Genomic DNA, 22,643 nt, shown 5'->3' on the forward strand with positions numbered 1-22,643 from the left:
TGAGCTGTGACCTAGAAACCTTGCTGTATATGGCAACGTATGTCTTGCATGCTCTAGGATGCTTCAAATGATGCTACGTGCCTATGTTTAGGCTACTGAATYTTGCTTTGAGTTTATTTATATGTTCACTCACAGATCTTCAAGACTTTGTCTGTCATATCAAATTTTCAGGCTTCATCACTCCACGTAKTTAATGTTTGATGTTGAGAGCAAGCAATTTCCTGAAATTCTGCATGACACTCACACCAGCGCTGTGAGGGGACGGTCACTTGCTGGCCTACCACAGCAGTCCCCAAATGTGCTCCTGGCATTTTCATGGCCACGGAACAGAACTCTGCTCCCAAGGCCTATCACTAATCTCAAGGAAACACTTTCTTCCTCAGATTTTTCACGAACAGAAAGACGAAATGTGGGCCTCAATGACTCACAAGGAGTCATCTCAGCAGTCCTACTTTAGTCATGACATTTATAGCACAGTTCTGCAGAATACCATCACCTTTACAAAGGAGAATACGTGGACATGGAGGACAGGCTGGCTAGAATTAGTTTATTCTGGCATCTGAGACAAAATACCTAAAATATAAGAAAGTAAAGAGCAAAGCATCGGGGTAAGAAGAGGAAATTTTTAAGTTGCCTACAAGAGAAGCTCTAGAGATAAATACAGAAAACTAAGTGATTTAGTTTTAAAAAAAAAGAAGTTTAAAAAAAGTCTTAGTGAATTAAATCTGATAAATCAYCATTAAAAATGATCAAATTATTGGATATGCCTTACTTAGGGAAGATGGGCAGAGAGATGTAGAGCTACGAGCTTGTATCACAGCTTTGTATCATTATTTTGAACATTAGCATTATCACCAATCTAGAGAAACAAGACCCTGAATACTTACAGATCAGAATTCTAACTAATAAACCACAAGATGAGGTACCAGAAAACATCTGTTATACCAGAAGGAATGCTATATACAACTGAATAGGACAGAAAATAGGTTGAGTAGTTTCTTTAGCGTTGATTTGAAAAAAATAATAAAAAAATCTGAGCTGCAGTGAAGAATTTTTATGGGGTGCTGAATTGATGCTATAATCGCAGAAGTGTCCTTGATTTTTCTAAAAATTATAGCTGATAACTTTCTAATATAAAATAGTACTTTAGCCAGCTGAGGGTAATTCTATACTAAACCTCATTTTCCTGAATAAAAATGAAAAAAGCTCTGTGTGGTCACCTGGATGACAATTAAGAATTAATCCTATTTATTATGTACAGAATCTGATCCCAACAAATAATATGCACACACACACACACACACACACACACACACACAAAGTGCCTTAAAAGGATAAGTATATTAAAGCTGGAAGTAAAGAGGAACAGGACTGAGTAGAAGGAAATCTTTTAACGTAAAAGGATGATCATAATTAGGAGTAGTTTAAAATGTTTTATTAAATATCAAGAAAAATATTTGTATAATCCCATCATAAAAATTCTGTAATAAAAAAATAAAAAGAGAAAAGCAAAAAAAACTCACAATAATCCAAAACTAAAAAAAACAACTTGTCGTTCACGAGGAATAACAAATAATTCATATGCACACATACACAGAATAAACATAAACATTGACAAGGAGAACTAAAAAATATTAAGGAGATAATAAATATTGAATAGGAGTAATGATAACAACAAGAAATTTCTTAAATAAATTTAGAAGAAAAGACATTACTTCTGCATTTGGAGACAATCAATAGTATTAAAAATCACCTAGACATAAAAAGCAATAATAAAAAGTAACTATTCAACATTTTAAGACCAGCAGTTCAAGACAACTGTGCCCCAAGAAAATTAACATGGCCTGATAGTTTTCCAGAACATTATTGTTGATATGCAGTGATTTTGGAACACTTGGGAAATGCTTGAGAAGTGCAGAAAGTTTCAGAAAAATTGTAACTGTTTAAATCAATCTTAACAAAGCACTGAGAGGATAGTGTGGCTAACTGAGTTAATCCTCTTGACACTGATCCTCAGCAAAACCACAGAAAAGCTGATATGGGATATAAGAAGATGGCATAATTAGCATCCAGTCAACACTTTCTCATGGAAAACTTATAGTGAAAAATACTTGAAACTGCTCTCTGATGATATTTTAAAGTTCGTTGATAAAGGTAACTACAGTACAACATCACATCCTTAGACACCTTTTACACATTTTACTTTATCTTAGTTAATGTTCTGACTGTAAAATAAGCACTTTATAAAAGAATTGTAACATATAATTGTTAACAGATATTCCTCCAGAAATAATTGTCAACAGCAAAAGATACTTTGTATAAAAAAATATTTTCTTTATAAAAATAATTGTAAAATATAAAAATCTACTTAATGAGAACCTGATGTAATCCCACAGGAATATGTTCTGGTCCTATAATATAGAATATCTTCACCAGTACTCTGGAAGATTATATGCTACTGAAACATGCAGATAACACAAAAACTAGTGGAGTGATAAATAATGTTGGAGCCAGGCCAATTAGAGAAAGTGACCGGAGTTGTGTGGCAGATTTGACTCATCTGAGGAACGTGCCAATTTCTACATCCTGTATCTAGGAACAGAGAACATGGGCCACGCTTAAAAGACTAAGGAATACACTCTGTAAGGCAGTAACAGTGGGGAGAATCTAGAGAGCCAGATGAGCATGAGCAACCAGTGCACTGCTGTAGCTGAAGGGTAGAAGATGATCCATAGCTGTACAACCTTTAAGGCCATATTCATTTTCCATAAGAACACAGATAAGATCAGTAACTTTTGAAAATAGAGGATAAATTTTCAGCAGGTCCATATCTACTTTTTCATTAGGTTGTCCGATAACCTGCTGGAGACTTCAGGCTTTTACAGTATATAGATTTCAGGCTGAGTTTGTCACAGGACTTAGATGAGTCTATGCTTCTAAAAGTTCCTGCAATCAAAAACGCTACCATATGGGCTTCCTCAAAGCTGGTTACTCTGAAGCATCCCAAGTTTCAGGTTCCTTTCCAGGGAAAATGGAGCCTTTTTTTTTGCTTTCTAGCAAGAAGGTAGTTCAGCTTTTTCCTCCCTAGCAGGCGGGGATTCCTGAAAATGATCACTCTTGTTAAGATTTTCAGGGTATCCAAATTTCGTGACAAAAGTCAGGAGTATGGGAGGTCCAGTCTAAAGTTTCAAAACTTCTAGTCCAGCAATGCTTSCTTCTGCTTTCCTTTTAGCCCTAATGCACCAGAAGTCTTGGAAGGCCTGAATGAGCTGAGACCTGGGCTACCAAAACTCTACCTTCCAATGTTTGTAAAATGAGACACTGCTATTACATTGGAATGATTTAGAAATTATGAATTCCTTCCATGTATATACAGTTTATTCCACAAATAACATACTTTAGTTTGTGTTCAAACAGACACTCCAAATTTGAACTGGTTCTCACTGAAATCCTATGCCTAGTTCAGAGAATTAACCTCAAAAAGCACATTTCAATACCAGGGAGAGTCAGGAAGGAATTAAAGCAGTAAGATAGTGTCTAAAAATTGTAATATGCAACACAGAACTTGGAATATAGATTTTTCAAGAGAAAATTAAGAATATTGACTTGATCATGGACTATAAATGTGTACAAGACAGTGTTTTCAAAAAACGKGAGTGAAGGTGTTTGGTCTAAGAGGAAAGGGTAAAAACTGATCTGAAGGTTGGAAGATGAAGCTAGAAAATGCAAACATGGAACAAAGTTTCTGTAGGAGCTCCATGGATTTCCCAAATCCATAAATCAGATCCAGATTTCTCATAATTCAAAAACTGAATTCTCAAACACTGTGAAAAACTGCCCAATATTTAATCAAGAGAAGCGTTTGCTGTCTATACTACCTACCACTACCACTACTACCATAAGATCAGACTAGATGGTCAACTTAAAAGTCTATGATGATCACCTGTAAATAGTTTCCGTGTATTTGCTCCTGCCAACCAAGTATGTTATTAATATTCAAAGTCTTGCTTTTCCCTAGTCCATAGTACTAGACCTACTTATAATGTGATAAGAAGTAAACTATTCATGAGAAAAGTTCTGATTTCCTAAAAATGTAATGATTTGGTCATATAACAAAGTTTGCAGTTTAAAGTTTATAGCCTTGTGACTGTAAAGACTGTAAAGGCAGGTTTTCAACCAGTCATGTTGCAAGGTTCACAAGCAAATTTGTACAAATAAGACAAATGCTGTATTATTGTTTTAGCCAAGGTTAAGTCCGYATTTATTTTTATAACTTCAAAAATATTCTTTCTTCTGAGTGAAAATTAACATTATAGGATTTAAAGAATTTTTTAAGTCCAATATCTCAAAAAGCAAAATAAAATCTGTCAAATGTATTTCCCAGAGTTAAAATACTTTGGTATTCCCATAATAAAATAAATATAACCTAGAAAATGATAAACAGATTATGTAAGCAGTGTATCCCATAATATATTAGTGCTTTGAATAGTCTAATTAAAAAATTGTAAACAGATCTTCTCCTGCACTTCACACAAAATATAACAGGTAATCCAAATTCTAACACATCTGTTTCAGCATGTCCTTATATTCTGAAAGCATTTTATTTTTTTAATGAATAGGTTTGTCAAGTAGGCAGGCCATACTGCCTACAATGGCTCCTGATAATCTGAGTGGTTTTTAAGACGTTGGCTATATTTTTTGAAAACTGTTTTGGACCCTTCCTGTCAATGGGAGCTTTTACCAATGACTTCAGTGGGTATCCAAATGTTTTGTTATATGTTTTTTGCTATAGAAGAATCAAAAACTATTCTCTTTCAGTACACTGACCTTCACTTTCAAGTAACAAAAAGCAAAAATCATTACATAAAGTAAATAAGAAAATAATATCCTAGATTAAGTTGAAGGTACAACTCATGAAGTGAAGGAAACAATTTTTAAAATTGTATCTGTGCATTTACTTTTTAGGAGCTATTCCATTGTTAACTCTCATGAAGTGCTATTAACATACCTGAACCCATACAACATGACCCTGAAGACAGCAAAGGCAATTTTAAAGTTTGAGAAAGGAGATTGATCATATATTAATATAAGTTAACTGAAAATCTGGAAAACATGAATTTAAATTAATTTTGGGCAATGCTTAGCATGTGATCTCAATTTTACCTGGGCATTTCAAATAACTACAGAGTTATGGCATTATTCCAGAAGTACATTAGGATAATTCTGTATGTGGCCATACATTGCTCCTGAGCCTCGAACAGCCCAGGATTCAGTTACTGTATGTTTTATTTTTAACAATTCTAAATTGTAAACTGTGTGACATGCCCATGGATGTAGTTTAATCTGGAAATAATGCCATTAGGCAGAAGGGGGAAATGAGGTAAAGGTTCTGGGGTAATGAAATGTGCAGATCAAGTTAATCTAAACCTGATCTCATGTACAGGTACACAACCTTGACTTTCTATATGATACCAGAGCTTACTTCTAAAGGTTTATTCCCTAGAGTCAATTTAGAACTTCCTACTCAATCTATAGACTTCTGAGTTCGACCTAGTGATGCAACTTTTCTGCCAATATGCCCCAACAGATCTTCACATCCCATAAGTGTCAGTAAGGGAGATGATAACAAAAAAACCCTTAACTTATGCCTTAGTAATCAGTGKCTTCTATGATCTGTGGACCAAGGGAGAGAGTGGATGTCATGCACCTCAGCTTTAATAAGGCTTTCAACACAATATTCTTGTATCCAGTTATGACTCTACGTGCATTGTCAGTTCTTTAAAATTAGTTCTTAATATCTCAATTCTCTTAATTAAGTAAGGCACATCCTGCTCTTACCAGAGCAGAATAACATTTAGGATCTTAGCTTTGGCAGAAATCCTRTATGATTCTCCCAAAAATATTTAATACATTTATTTCTGATTATAAGATCTACAAGAAAAAAAGAGAGAAAGAATGACAAGATAGAAAGCCAACAATAAATACAGATAGCTCACACTGACTCTGAGAAGCTACAGGATTGCTTAAGAAAAGGTCAGGAAGAAAAGAAAGCAACTTCTCTGCCCTTTCAAACCAATTCCTCTACAAATTCAGGTGCCTCCTTGGCATAGACAGTTGAAATTTAGTTCAAATATTTTATAGCACACTTTTTAGTAAAATAGCTAACATTATAAAAGAATTATCATATTTGAATCTTTCCCTCTGGAAAACGTACAATCAGGCCCTATTAGAGCAGAGTTAAAGAGGGAAATCTGCAAAGATTAAAGTTAGAAGTTGAGGTACATATGGCAAAGAGACAGAATAGGCACGTGAGCAAGCTAATGACTGTAGCATATAAGTTACAACATTGTCCTCTTCTACTCATGATGGACACACCAGATTTTTACTACTATCAAGGAGAATTCTTCTTGCAGAATAATAGCAGAATATATCCTTAGGACTTGGTCTCTAACTTTGAGTTAGAATCATTTTCCCATTATCATGCACAGATGAATTCCCATCCTTCCTTTTTCAGATAACAGCGCAGGCTACAGCCAAATCTGTAAATGCATGCCAGAATAAGCAGTTTTTTTGTTTAACTCACAAGTTCACCATATATTCTTTTTGTGAAGAAATACATTTGGGACTCACTGAATCTTTCAGGAAGTCAGGAAACATTTCCAAATATTTCTCATTGGCTTCATATCATGCAGAGTAGAAAAGACTCACAAGTGCATACTATTCATTTCAGCATTCACTCTCTCACTACCTTTTTATGTTCTTAGACCTAAGGGATGAGAAAAGTAATATGTAAGGAGAGGTAAAAAGATGTAGCCCCGGATATATAGCATTTTTTTCTAGAGATAGATATCTATTTCTCAACTTGTGGTTTAAATCCTTGAATAGTGGGTTCCCTAAAGGTGAATTAGATGTGCTCAGTCAGTGGGCTTTGAGACATGAGCTGCAACAGAGCTAGAACTTCCATCTGGAAGAGGGAATCCAGGAAATGTCTACACAGTTGAGCAACCTACCTTTCAGGAAAATCCCCATTGTTTCTTAAGCCACTGGAATACTTTGTTTTGTCTTCAAAAAATTCACAAGCCCTCATAAATATTAGTTGCCACGTCCTAGTATCTAAGTGTCTAATTTTAAATCTCTTGACCTATGCCCTGGCCCCTGCTTTTTCATGCAGCTGTGAAGGGCCAGTTCAGCTGTGAAGCTAGAGTGTTGGCACACTGTCCTTCAAGCAGCCCTCAAGTCTGGTCCTGCATTAGACTACTTGCTTTATGAATGGTCAGATTGGTGCATGCTAACAGGACCATGCAATACTGAAGTTTCACAATCTTCAAAATCAGCTATGTTCTTTTTTTTTTTTTTTTTTTTTTTTTCCCCTATTTATAAGCATTGGGGAGATATTTCTTCCTCATATGAGAAGAAAATAATGTAAACTTTTTACTGTTGCTATTATAGTTCTTATTTCAGTAATATGGATGGCCTCAAACAAGGATTCAAGCTTCTTTGTGTTAGATGCAGACATTTAATAAAAGCATAGTCCTTTTCCAAAGGCTTTATGATCATACAGAAATAGGAGAACTGGTATAGCCGTCAGCCAAGTTGTCAGAAGGAGCACAGATTAAAACTGAGCATTTATAGTAAGTAATGGAAATCACATATATTGAAAAATAATTTGAATTTAGAGAACCATAATTTTCCGATAGTCATAAACAAAAGTATATCATGGTACTTCAAAGCTTAAGCATTTGTGGATATTTCAAGAAATGAGATGAAAAATTATTTTATTTATAGTTAGTGATTCTTGACCAAATTTGCACTATATTCACCAAATATTTTCTTCTGGAAATTCCGGTGGCATGGGGCTATATCCGTAAAAATTAGGAGGTTATGACATTTTCTGCTCAATAGTCTAGCCGTTTTTAGTCACACTCAGTGTGATATAAAAGGCCAAACCCTCCATCTCCTGAAACTAGTTGAATACATGTGAAGAACTTCTTATCCATCATAATTTAAGCTATTTTGTTGTGAACTGTTACCAGGATCACTGGATGATGATGTTCACAATATAATGCTTAAATATGCACCTGTCTGACAAATCACTTAGCCATTACACTATTCAGTCAGTCTATCTATCTCAGTGAATATATAAATGCTTCAGATTAGCCCTTTAAAAAGGGAAATAAGCCCCAGAAAATCTTGTAGCCGTGTGGCTACAGTACTCTCCTGAGAGACAGAAGGTCTGAGTTCTTGGTTAGAGATTTGGTTTTAAATCTGCATCATCTTTCTCACATTTACTGAGATTCATGAGTTGTGGCTTTCCTTTGCTTTCATTATAAACGTTTGATGACACAATGTTCTAATTCTGATAAATAAAAGATTTATTTCAACTTAAAGCAAAATATTTAAAAATGTTGGATTTGGTCAATCCAAAACTTTTTGGGTTTTTTGACTGCTGAACTAAAAAAAGCAATGATTTGTTGATACACCAAAATCAAATACATTCTTTAAGCTCCAAAACATCAAAGCTGACCCTATACTTTGGTATGTAGATGAAAAAGGTCATGCAGTAAAAGGAAATAGAAGGTCTGAGAGAAAGAGTTTGTAGGAATTTATTATCTTGTTCCCAGCTACAACACATGGTATGACAGGTGTATGGTATCCAGAAAGGTTAACTTTTTTAACTCTGAATTTGAACTGTGGCAGTTTGTTATATTTTACACAGGAACAAAGACAAACATATAGTTTAGTTCATGGCAGTCCTAAGTTATCTATTACAAAAGAAAATCAGTGAGAATGGTGTTTTCAAAGAAAAAATGTACCACAAAAAATTTTTTTTAGGAGAAGAAGACAATAAAACTGATTGGAATCTAAAGAGTAAAATCTCACTGTCATGGACAAACCCGAGAAATTTCATAAATATTCACAAAATACTATTACATTGTTTTAATTCCCTAAAAATGCTATAGATTGATAGCATGGAAAAGGTCCAAATTTTTGCAAAAATGGAGCATAATGCTGAGGGTGAACCGGCTTGGCAAACAGGATCTGAGCTAAACTTCAGTTTAAGTTATAGAGCCATGCAAGAATGTTCACTTATATATTTGTTGCATTCCAGTCATGCAACTCCTGTCTTTCTTCTTCTAATAGTAAGACTGCTGAGAAATATCTAATACCTCATGTAAGTCAAAAAAACGTGCAACTTCAAGCCTGTTTTAGAATGGATCAAGTTAAATCAGCGAAAACTAGATCTGATGTCAGTTTAGCTGCATTTACTTTTTCAGTGACAATAAAAGTACTTGTACTGGTCTGGCATTTTCTTTCTGGATCAGTGAATATGGAAATCCAATGTGTTTTGCAAGATGGAAATAGTTGTAGAAGGTGTTGTGAGATATCTGTGAGGGGCTGAAGTAACATTTTACTTTACCAGATCCCCAGGGAATTTATCTTGGTTTGTACTTATCAACAGCTCTGTCTCAAAGAATTGGAGTCATATTCCACAAAACAGTAAATTTTGTATTCCATAATCYACCAAGCACAACATGAAACAAAACAAAAATTGAAAGATGCTAATTTAATATGGAGATTGGAGAAGAACTGGATATAATTAGTAAGCGTTACGACAAGTAAAGCAAAACTTTCTATACCTAATAATTAGATTGTCATTAGGATTATAGAATTCTATCATAAAAAAACACATAACAAACAGCAATGAATATGTACGTTTTTTTCTCAGATTACTCTGTTGCTTTAAAATGGAGGTTGTACATCTGTCAGAAGTTATCGGGCACAGAGAATAGAGCCAAGGGAACTTTGCAGATGGGAGCCCACTGTTAGGACTAAAGCTCCTGCTACAACGGGAGGAGCATGAACAGTATTTGTAGACTATTTCTAAGGACAGTCTATTTCCACCCTCAGTATATATGTCTAACTTTTACCGACCCCCAATGCCTACATGCACATACTGAAGGGTAATGCACTCCAAAAGACAGGTTTACATCTGAGACTAATTCATAGTATTTAACATTAGAGACTAATTGCACAGATGAAGACTATGTTCCAAACAAGTGCTAATATCTAAATACACATTTACTCAGTGTAAGTTTTGAAAATACATGCTATGCCATTTTGGGTATAGCACAGTTAATGAAAGTACTTGTATGTCCATTTACTTAATACCCCACGTATGTCTCTGTAAGCACATATTTTATTAGCTGAAATGTAACTACATTTGAAGGGCCAAAACCCAGTCTTTTCTGTAACTCTCATACAATATATTAGAACTACAAATTTTTAATTTATCATTAAAAATCCTAAGAGAATAAAGAACAAATCAAATGTGGGACATTTTAATAACCTTTAGTAGTACTGAGGAACATGTAATACCGTACTTATCATCACATGCAGTACTAAGACCATACAATAAAAAGCTAAAGTGCAATCATGGAAATTCAGGTCAAAGTGGTCATAACTTTAAAGTTTCAGCTTTAACTCTGGATCTCCAAATGACTGTAATCACAGTCATGCTGTGTTTCAACCTCCTTGTTAATCTGAGTCACCCACATTCAATTCAGGCCTAGAGGCTCTTTGATGGGGGAAAACCCGCCCAAACTACGCCTGGCAAACTGCTTGGAAAAGAGCTCACGGCTCTGCGGAAACATAAAGTTACTGACTTGTTCCCATAGTCCTGCCAGAAGCAGAGTTGTAAGAGTTACAGCTCCTAAGGACTGTAGACCAAAAGATCATTTTGGAAAATGAGAAGGAAAAAAAAAAAAAAAAAGACTTTAACGGTCCCACTTTGCTTGGCAAATTTTATTTCCAGTTCTGCCACAGCAAGTGGCCTTGAAGAAGGAATAGGATTTCTGAAGTGCCTGTTAGCAAATCCTATTCTTTATTTTCAGTCAAAGTGTGGTTTTCCCTCTGGAAATCATCTGCATTATTTGAGCTTGTAGTTAAGCTGCACAATTTATCTTGAATCAATTCACCTTTTAAACCGGTAAAGTATATAAAAAAAAATTATTCTCCTGAAGCCAAGGAGAAAACAGATCAGCTCTGAAAGCAATTTAAACATATTTAGCATTCTCATGCATTCTGTTTTTTACTGAGGCGTATACATGGATATGTAGGACCTAAGGTGTCCAGTACAGGCCTTTGTATAAGCGAAAGCATCATCTGTGTAAATGGATGTTAGTGAGTATAATTAAGCCACTGAATGTACATATTCTGTATGTGTACATGTATTTTGTGTGCTTAAAAAGTCTAGGATATTGGTTTTAAAAATATAGTACCCAGTATCTGAAACTCAAAAATATGCCCCAAATAAATCACATGCTAAAGTTTGTTGACCTAGTCTAGCACCCACCGTAGTCAGCAGTTAATACCTCCACTGGCACCGAGTTAGACTGACAGTCACTGAAGATGACAATAAGCATTTCACAACAGAACAGAACAAGATACCACATAAAATGAAAGAATTATCAAAACATATGGGAATCATGTTTAAGGGTTTGATTAAATAGAATTAAACATATGTTAACCCTCTTTAATATGGGACATACAAATATTTCAGATCAACAAACAGGAAAGCCTTATTAATTACTTTTTAAAAAACTTTTTGGCCTTGGAGTTTAGTAAATTACCAGTTTTCACAATGAAAGCAGACTAGTAAAAAACATGTTAGCATATTAAAACTAGCTAATTACTGATTTCATTAAGTAAACAGACTAGTATCCCTTATTCAGCGCTACTCAGCAATGAAAATTTGGTTCTGCTTTTAGGTTTTGGCTAATCAGGGAGACGGCAATGGTACTAGCGCAGAACCACGTGCCATCAGACGTGTTTGTGCTATTAGCTTGCAGACTATTATGCTTATCAAAGGGTGTGTTATAAATACTTTATAGCTATTAGAAATGCAACAATTAACTGATAAATTAATAAGAGAGACGAGCAAAATATCAATCATGGCACCGCTAACATAATTAGAATAAATTAAACAGGATCACAGATTACTGCAGCTGTTGCATAAAACAGCATAAAACAAGAGCACCTACTTTACCTGTTCAGTACCTTGCATTTTTAGCACTAAAATTGTATTACACAATACCCAAAAGATAATAAATGAGAGCACAAGAATGCAATAATGAATATTCATTGGAAATTTTCTGCCTGAGACTTGCTTATAGCATTTCCATTTAAAATAATAATAATGAAAAAATAAAAGAGCCACACAGGAAGGAATCTGTAGCTTAACATGTACAGCAAAAATCCAAATATCTTCCTAGGACACAGATGACTGCAAGTGTAGCACTATAACTATTGCTACAATAGTGACCTAGTGGCCTACTCAAGACCTATAAAAGTGCTCTAATAAAGCAGGCCCAGTCTTACCAATACAGTTAACATAACTCATAAAGAGTTTTAAAATATAATTAAGCTGGAGTAAACAGTGTCTCTTAAATTTCTGGAATGAAAGGACAGTCTGGAGGTGATTTTATTTCAGTTTCTTAATATATATTTTCTATTCTATTTCATTTCTTGCCATCACTATGGTGTCTGAGCATCAATAATTTCTATTATTATGTGCAGGGTTTTTAAAAATGAGATTTTAAAGTGCATTTATTCTTAACTAGGAACAAAAAGAGACTTCCTGTTTCAGAAGTTTATGCTGTCTGAAGCAGTTTTAGGATCTAGAAAGAATTTTGTTGCTGTAGTTAAATAATTCAAAGCAGTTAAGTCAGGAAATTGGTAGAACTGCCCGTATTCTTCCCACATTTAAAAATTTGCCTTCTGACCAAAATTAACATAGCTGCTGAGCTATCAGTGAGAAAGAATCTGATTAATTCTGTTCATGCTTGTAGGATATCAGAATCAGGATTAAAGAACTAAAAATTGAGACATTCAAAATTATGTCTCTGCATCCTTCATGTCAGGTTTGTGGCACGCTCTCCTGTTGCACCAGCAGCCACACAGGGTCAAGGTGTAAGGATTTTATCTCCTTGATTCATGTTTGTAGAGGTGGGAAACTGCAACATGAGGGTGGTTTTTTTTGACAATCTGGCAAAAGGAGTGAAGTGAATACAGCATAAAAAGAGCTCCCTTTTTGTCCTTCAGTAACAGGAAAAAATATGTGAAAGACAGTAATACAAATAGATTTCTCAAAAATGTCTCTGTTTAATTGAAGATGGTATTACACAGACTGAAGGAAAAAACGGAATACAGGAAAAACTTAATATTAAAAAAAAAAGTAAAGTTTAAACCCTTAGAAGATACACACAGGTATGTGCATTGTTTTAGACACACCCTGAAAGGGTTGATCTGATCCAAGAAAAAGTTAAGATTCAGCAGTTCTCTTCTGGAGTTCTTTTCATCCCAAATTCCATGTTAAATTCTTAACATGAAATTTAGAGTCTGAGGCAGGATTTCTGAGGAGACATTATACTTTTAATACAGTCATTACCCTGTCTGGGTGATAGAATGTTTCTTGGCAAATATCAAGACAGTCACATATAAAGAAATGGCATTTGGGCTTCCAAAGACATTTAAACAGGATGTCCAAAGTTCTGTCTGTTCTTTCCACCTATGGGAAAGGAACAGTGCCAGCAACAGTAGGAGAATTTGCTTTTATAAAATTTCCAACAGTTAAAAGGCTTATTGTGTCCAATTTTTGTGTTTCTTTTTTTCTTTTTTTTTCCTTTTTTTTTTTTTTTTTTTTTTTTTTTTTTTTTGTCTGTTGGCTGGTATATCTACAGAATACCCTCTGAACAAAAAAGTCAATTTTTGTTTAAAGAATCGTCAAAAAATTCAACTAGCAGTATGTATTATAAATATATAATGAAAACTTATTTCTCTGACCTCTGTATCATTACAAGTTATTACACAATGCAGTTGTCACACAATAGTATTATATATAAATAAAATTAAAATTACACTTACATGAGAGCTCGTATGTTGTAAATATATATATACATAAATGCAGGTGTACAAATGAAACAGCTAACAACATCTGAAAATATGTCATACACCTAAAGTATTATATTACATATTATACAAAGACATACCATGTCAACGTGCTAAAAGTCATTCATGGGCATGCTCTGTTAGATTAGATCATACTGGCATAAAATACAACCCAACACACAGATTGTTGAACTCATGCCATATTCCATTGATGTAAAAACTAAAACATATTTATTTGTTTAGACTGTAAGTCTTCTCGGGCAGGGCCTATGTTTGTACAGCATTTGGCAGAATAGACTTTTGGATTGTGATTATAGCTCATATGCACTACAGTACTACAAGTAGTACAAGTAGTAGTACTTATTCATAAACCAATGTGTTCAAAGCTGAGCAGAGATATATGGCTTAACAGTTTCCTCATACCAAGGGGAAAAAAGACACACACTAGAAAAGAAAAATGTACACACTAGAAATACTACACAGGAGAACATCCTATTGTTTTTATGCAGAGAAGAAAGCTACTAGAAGCAAAAATCTACCTGGGTATTGGCTATATACAGTCACTAGAGCATGAAATTATAACATATATATGAAAATATTTGAGGACCAAAACACTATGGAGCAAAAACAGTTGTTCAAGACACAGCAATACAAACACATTTCTTAAAAATAGAATCTTTCTGTTCAATCAAAGGTAGTATTACTCAGATTGAAGGAAAAAACGGAATATAGAGAAGATCCAACATAAGAAAAAAATCCCTTTCACAGAGTACAGAGCCGAAACCTAAGGCTGACAGAAGACAGGACATGATGGTCTCATTCAAAACCAGACTGGACAACAGAATATATAATCATGAATATATTATTGGAGACAACTCCACAATGGCTGGGATATAGGAAAGATAACCTACTCAGCCAATTGCCCAGAAATTTTTCTGTACCATTCTAAGAAATGTAAAGGCTTTCTGTAGATGTTGAGATTCGAAATTAATGGAAAATACTGAACTGGTTTGGGATTTTCTGACCTGAAGGACTGCTTGTGTCCACAGCTCAAATTTCAGCAGTTGAGATCTTCAGAGAGACCCCAGCTGAATTAACGGAGCATAAAATAAACCTCTAAAAGGATCCTTGAGTTTTGGAACGCATCTCTTTTCATCAATTACTTAAAATAAGAGACCACATCTGGAGTATTGTGTCCAGTTCGGGGCTTCCAGGTACAAGAGAGACATGGACAAACTGCAGTAAGTCCAGTGAAAGGCCAAGAAGATGATGAAGGTCCTGGAGCATCTCTCTTATGAGAAAAAGCTGAGAGAGCTGGGACTGTTCAGCCTGGAAAAAGAAGGTTCAGGGGGGATATTACCAATGTGTATAACTACCTGATGCCAGGGTGTAAAGAAGATAGAGCTAGACTCTTTTCAGAAGTATCCAGTGGCAGGACATGAGGCCATGGACACAAATTGAAATATGCATAATTCTGTTTGAATATAAGAATTCTTTACCGTGAGAGTGGCTGAACATGGGAACAGGTTGTTAAGAAAGGTTGTGATATTGGAGTATTCTTGGAGTGAGCTGGACACAGTTCTGGGCAACTTGCTCTAGCTGGCCCTGCTTAAGAAAGGGAGTTGGAAGATCTCAAGAGGTCCCTTCCAAGCTCAGCTATTCTGTGATTCTGTGAAATCAATTTTGTATCAGATCATAGCACAGAAAGAACATATAAGTGTTCATATGGCATCGTATGAGATGGAAGCCTTGATCTGAAAATATTCTAATGACTGCTTAACATAAAAAAGATGGGACAGTAGCGTGTTGTAGTTTCATGTCTGCAACCATTCTTCGCTCATTTACTAAATGATAAAACTGAAATTCCTGAATATATAAACTAAACATATATATTTTTAAAATTAAATATACTAGAACAAATTCTTCTTTGTTTACCCCTGAGAGTGATATTTTAGTTACCATAAATATTGCAGCAGAATTTACAGAAACACAGCAGAGTCACTCACTGCATGTATAAACATTTTTAAACTCTACAAGTCGGACAGCAAAAACAAAGGCACGAGTTGCATCTTCAAAAAAAGTGATAGAATTACCTAGATTTGCTCTTTTTTGCATTCTCATCAGAAAGTGAACTGCAGATCAGAAGAATGTTCTGCAAATTTTTGACAGTCACTAGATTTAGCTTATCCTGAAGGTTAACTCAGAGTCTTAGCAAAGCATAGCACTTTCAGATGTGCTTAAAATATATCATGGGTAATACTTCTAAGTATACATTTTTACAAGCTATAGATTTGATGCTTAGGTCAGAGAACTTATGCACTGGAATGACAGAACCCTAGGAAAAATACAAACACTAGATAAGGAATCTGGAAACAGGAGAGGCAATTAAAGTATGTTGTTTTTTAGTTGCTTTCCTGTTTTCTTCTTTCTAGACTGAAACAGTAAAATAACATAGAGACTAGTAGAACAGAAAAAAAAGGAAGAAAGAGAACATAAGAATGTTTTAGTTGGACAATTTTTGGTGAGCCTCTTTCATAGAGAAATATTAGGCTATTCCAGGCCTTCATTATACATGAGAATTATATGCAGAGATCCATACAGATGGATCAAGATCAAGAGAATTCTCTGCAGATTCTATTCCAAAAAACTCCTACTGGCCCAATCACCACTGCAATCTGGAAGTTATCTAGCAAAACTAATAGGACCAGGAGCTAGATTCAAACACTGACATTGGATTAACATAGTTTTAAATTACTGGTATGAACCCACCATGATTTTGGCCCACGTCAAAGCAGAACTTTCCGATATCTTAGAAGAGAGATTATTTGGAATAGATTGTTCAGACTGAACCACCATCTATGTATACAGGGTGGTAGAGTTTTTACCATAAGGAAGCTAGCTATACTGTGCCAAGTGGTCTCAAAGACAGAAAACAGTCCCTGTCCTGTCTCATTTACAAGTATACCTGTATCATAGCAATTCTAGAAACTGAGTCTGTGGGTGAGCCCTTGTAGTTACATCTACCTTCACCCCACATTAGGTCTTAACCCAGAACTTTCTTCCTCTTGCTTAGTTTTCCTTTATTTCTCTATTACGAGTCTAATGAAGCAAGCCTGTACATGACCAACATTCATGAAGATCAAGTTGATGACAATTCCATTACTTCATAGGACTGGGATCTGAAAGTGAAAGGCTATGTCCACAGATGTCAACTGAAAAATCAACTGACTTATGTGAGACTAGGTTTGTGTCCTCAATTGCTAACCCAGAGTTTTGAAGTACTATGCCAGGCACGCTACTATGCCTAAGTAGGTTACCAGATGTTCTTGAAATTTTAGGTAATTATAAATGCCTCATTGAAGTGCTATGTTCCATGCAACCATCTCATACTGTGGTATATATTCACATTTGGGAAGCTACCAAAAATTGTGAGATGCAGGTGTTCCGGAACTGAAAAAAAGGATTGGGATCTACTAGCAAATATCTCTAGAAGCCTGTATGAATTTCTGCCACTAGTATTGCCAACTCAGGCCTTCAGAAAGCATGTTTCAGCCTTACGGAATGGAGGAACTGGCTCCCAGAATGATAAGATTTTAAATATAGTATGTTTTTGTCCCTCTGTTTTCCTTCCCAGCTATCAGCTCCTTGTATTAAAAAGCTCCGGCATCCCTTTGCTGCCACAGTATCTATGAAGATTTTTGTTTTTACTGAAAGCTTAGATTTTCATGTAACTGCTTTACTCCAGGAATAGAGGCTTTCAGAAAATCATCTGTTATTATTAACTACCATTTTTCTGTCAGGCTCTTCTTCATGCTTAGGACACAGATGAAGATTCTGCCTACAAAATCTCTATTCCTCTCTTTTAAAGCTCTTCAAAGTTGATCTACAGTAGAATGCTTATAAGATTAACTGATCTTGCCTAGCTATAGGATGCAGTCACAAACTTTAAATTTCGCTTAAATCCTAGAACCTTGTTTTCTGTTGGTGAAGCAGCCCACAGAGCATAATGCCAGACAGCAGGAATTTTTAGTTACAGGAATTTAGGTGTAGCTTAAGCTGTATGTATTTAATCCATATTTTCAGAAATTTTACTCATACTTATTTGAAATCACCAAGGACACCTATAGATGGCTTAGATGGTAGCACAGCTTTACAATTGTTATCTTTGTTGTTCTTCCTCCTTTCTTGAGTTTGTGCTCTATACTATACTCTTGTGAACTGCAGCATAACCAGTCTGAAGGAGCAACAGTCTTTTAATCATGCTAGGCATCTACACATTAATATTTCACATTCTTTCAATCATAATGGCCCAATCTCTATGTTCTTGCAGTCAAAAAAAAAAAAAAAAAAAAAAAAGAGCACCATAAGACAGATCTTTTAAAAATGTATTTTAAAAATGTATTGATATTCGTGCTACAAAGTTAAAAAAAAAAGAGTAACAATTAGTAGCAGAGATTGCAGAAAGCCATATAATCTGTACATTATCATCATATGCTACCTAAGGTATCAGCGGGATTTGAAAAGTATGAAGCTGTTTGAAGCATAGAGATAGCAACACTTAAAATGGTTGCCCTGATCACTTCTGTCTTCTTCTGATCTGTTTCTTCATGTTCGTTTATTTTCTAAATTATTTTTCACCTCTGATTTCATCATCTCTGCTGGATGTCTCTATACTCACTCATAGCATTTGTCATGCACCAGCTGCTCTGGAGGTAAATTAAATGGTTACATATCTGACTTTTAGTGGAGCAGACATATTTTTGGTTATTTCATTGAAAATTATATTTAGTCATGTTCATATATATTTCATTGTTGATCTGGGAACCCACTGAAGTGCTGTGGGTCTTTGCTTTTGATTAAGAAAACCCTTCAAAGTCACAGACAATACAATTACTTTGTTAATCACTTCTAGTCTTCTTACAGACTTTAATAGCTTTATTTTTAATATGTTTTTGGCTGAGACTGTGACTGTGTGTGTGAATGTATATACATATATGTACATATACACTTATGTGCTTGTGTGCCCTTCTAGTAATGTCAATGAATTTATGTATGTAACAGGGTGTATACATAGAACATGCCTCTACGTGAGGAGTGTGAAACTACGTTTGGACAAGAATTAAATCTAAAAAGTAAACCCCTTAAAATACAGGTTGTGGACTGGAAATTCAGACAGACCTATAGCTATATTGGTATTCATAGGCACCATGGTGATCTCTGCTTTTTCAAGCAGTACAGTATTGTAATAAAGCAATAGCTTCTATGCTTTATTCCTCCAGGTTTTCAGGTTTCCATGGAAATGAGTGGGAATCCCAATGCAAGAGGAAAAATAACAGGCTATCCATCTCACACCGTGGTGCTAGATCTCTGAACACCTGATGTATGAGGCAGTTGTTGCAAGAATAAAAAACCACATAATACAATACTACACATAATGCTGGAGCCAAAGAAAACAGAGAACAACTGTGTCTTGAAGGAACACATTTAAACTACTGTCTCCGCAGATACACAAAGCGCTGCAAGAATCAGGCCTTACACAATTTTGAAGCCACCTAGGACACTGATACATGTACTATTTGATATTCTGAAACTAATTAATTAAGCAAGTTATACTAATTAAAGAAGAGCCTTATTTTCCTATTATTGATTTCACTATACAGATGGTGACTTAAAAAGCATCTATCTTTTAAATTCCAATTTAAATTATGCGTGGTATTAAAATTCTGCTAATATTGAAGTCCAAAGAGCCATCAGCTGCTGTGCAAGCCTCAGTTTAAAGAACTGACAAACCACTTACAGAAAATCCACACTGTAGAGACACAATGCTTCTATTAGGGTTTTAATGATTCATGACTGATCTTCAACCTTTTCATATAAAAATTATAGAGGGATCTTTTTTCACTGTTTAATATTAATATCTAAGATTTAGAGAATTGTTGCTATGGACATATACATGTTTTCAGTATTAATGAATTGTTAAAAGACAGAAGCAGCACAGACCTTAAACTTCCTCAGATCAGGAAAAGAAGTTTTACTCTGTTCAGTTAAGTTCTCTCTCCCTCTAGCTGACAACCAGGAAATGCTATTACTATTGTTGGTTTTAAGGAAGTGGTCCAGGCTCTCTGCTGGACCTCGCATACTGTTCTTTTCAGATCAGATGTGCACAATGTTTGAGGTGCTTGCAATGTATTTGGAGTACTTCTTAGCAAGAAGCCTTGGAGGGTAGAAGACAATACGCTAAGCCTAGCAGAGAGACTGCCGGACCTTGCAATGATACCTTGTGCTCCTTATTAGGTTTGTCAGCCACATGGTAGGAAACAAGAAATCATGAGGCAAACAAGATCTTTTGCACTGAGAGAAAAGAAAAAAAAAAGTTGGGAATCATGGAATCTCCTGAGAGAAAAAAAAAAGGATATGAAGGACATAGTTGGACAGTGAGGTGGATTGAGAACTGGCTAAAAGGCAGAGCTCAGAGGGTTGTGGTTACAAGCGCAGTCCAGTTGGAGGCCTGTAGCTCAGTCCCCAGGGCTCAGTACTGGGTCCCATCACGTTCAATGAATAAATCAATGACCTGGATGAAGGGACAGAGGCCTCCTCAGCAAGTTTGCTGATGATACCAAGCTGGGAGGAGTGGCTGACACACTTGAGAGCTGTGCTGCCATTCAGAGAGACCTGGACAGGCTGGAGAGTTGGGTAGAGAGGAACCTCCTGAGGTTCAACAAGGGCAAATGCAGAGTCCTGCACCTAGGGAAAAATAACCCCAGGCACCAGTACAAGGGGGTTGATATTCTAGAGAGCAGCTCTGCAGAGAAGGACCTGGGAGTGCTTGCAGGTGACAAGTTGACCATGAGGCAGCAATGTGCCCTTGTGGCCAAGAAGGCCAATTGTCTCCTGGGGTGCATTAGGAAGACTGTTGCCAGCAGGTCAAGGGCAACATCTTGCCCCTCTCCTCAGCCCTGGGGAGGCCTCCTCTCGAGTCTTGTGTCCAGTTCTGGGCTCCCCAGGACAAGAGAGACATGGAGCTACTGGAGAGAGTCCAGCATAGGGCTATGAAGACGATTAGAGGCCTGTGGCATCTTTCTTATGAGAAAAGGCTGTGAGAGCTGTTTAGCCTGCAGAAGAGGAGACTGAGAAGAGATCTTATCAATATATACAAATACCCTAAGGGAGGGTTGTCAAGAGGCTGGGGCCGGACTCTTCTCAGCGGTGCCAAGCGACAAGACAAGAGGCAATGGGCACAAGCAGAAACACAGGAAGTTCCGTCTGAATATGAGGAAAAGCTTCTTTACTGTGAGAGTGACAGAGCCCTGGCACAGGTTGCCCAGAGAGATTGTGGAGTCCTCTTTTCTGGAGATATTCAAAATTCTTCTGGATGTAATCCTGTCTAATGTGCTCTACCTGACCTTGCTTGAGCAGGGGGGTTGGACTAGATGATTTCCAGAGGTCCCTTCCAATCTCAACCATTCTGTGATTCTATGTGACAAAAATCCTATGAAATCCATGATCAGCTTTAATATATATATAAATAAACTTTTGGCCTAAATCCTACTTCAGATAAAATCAATGACAGTTTCCAGTAATTTCAAGGGCAATGAAACTTTTTTATATAAAAAATTCCTTGCCATGGAATGTTTATACATTCTCCATGAGGATAAGTATAACGTAAAAGTGCTGAATGTCAGCAACAATTGACCACAGGACCCATACAAGTGTCTAGCACCTCTATCAAAAGATGAATAAACTTTAGCCCAAGCTGTAGCAGGGTCATCAGGCTTTGTGAGGTGCAGCTTCCCCAGTGCTTGTGCTTTAGCCTTCATCTAAGCATAGAAGAAAGGCTCCCCTCCAATACAATAGTTCATGGGAGGAAGAACATATCCAGGTAACCGCTGGCAATTGCATCTCATAAAGACATGGTCAGAAGACCAAACATATTATCAAATCAAAGTGATTCAGTTACCGCTACATCCATTCTCAAACAAGAAACAACAATGTGCAGTATGTGTTATCTCCATTACACGGCTGTATAAAATATGGTTAGCAAATTGTACATTTATATGAAATACATTGTTCATACTGAGCTTTGAACATTGTCTCACTAAGCAGTGGTGCCCTACCAGTGCTTCACCTAAGAATGGATTAATGATTCATTAGTGGCTTGGCCAAGCCCCTAAGCAGTATTAAGCTTTCTTTACCTTCCGGGCAGGTGATAATTTAATCTGAACAGGTTCAGGATACATTAGCATATCTGAAACTAGAGCCGTAACACAACTGTCTGTGACAGGAAGGTCAAAACCCTTTTCCTGACTTAGGTAAATCAGCAATGAAACAGATTTAAGAAGACCATTCCCTGATCTAACCCCTCATTTCTTTCCCTGTACTGCAGTTTGCTGATATAACTATGGGTGGTATCAGGCTGTAAACCCAGTCATTGAAATTATCCCATTTTTGGTGTATTATTTTGGTTTTTATTGAAGTCTTTCTTATTGTTATTAGAATAACTGAGCGGAGAGTGACCTATGGCACAAGGAAAAGAACAAATAGCCAGGAACTATGGGTGGATACTTCTTGAGATATCTTCAGCTTCAATGCTGAAAATGCCATGTCATATGAGAGGCACAAATATACTCCAAAGAGGCAGACGCCATTTAATCACGTACAGTGATGCTGAAACAGGTAGAAGACTCCTGGATTAGAAT

The sequence above is a fragment of the Rhea americana genome, unplaced genomic scaffold (assembly GCF_003343005.1).
Source record: "Rhea americana isolate MKP2758 unplaced genomic scaffold, rheAme1 scaffold_80, whole genome shotgun sequence".
NCBI lineage: Eukaryota > Metazoa > Chordata > Aves > Rheiformes > Rheidae > Rhea > Rhea americana.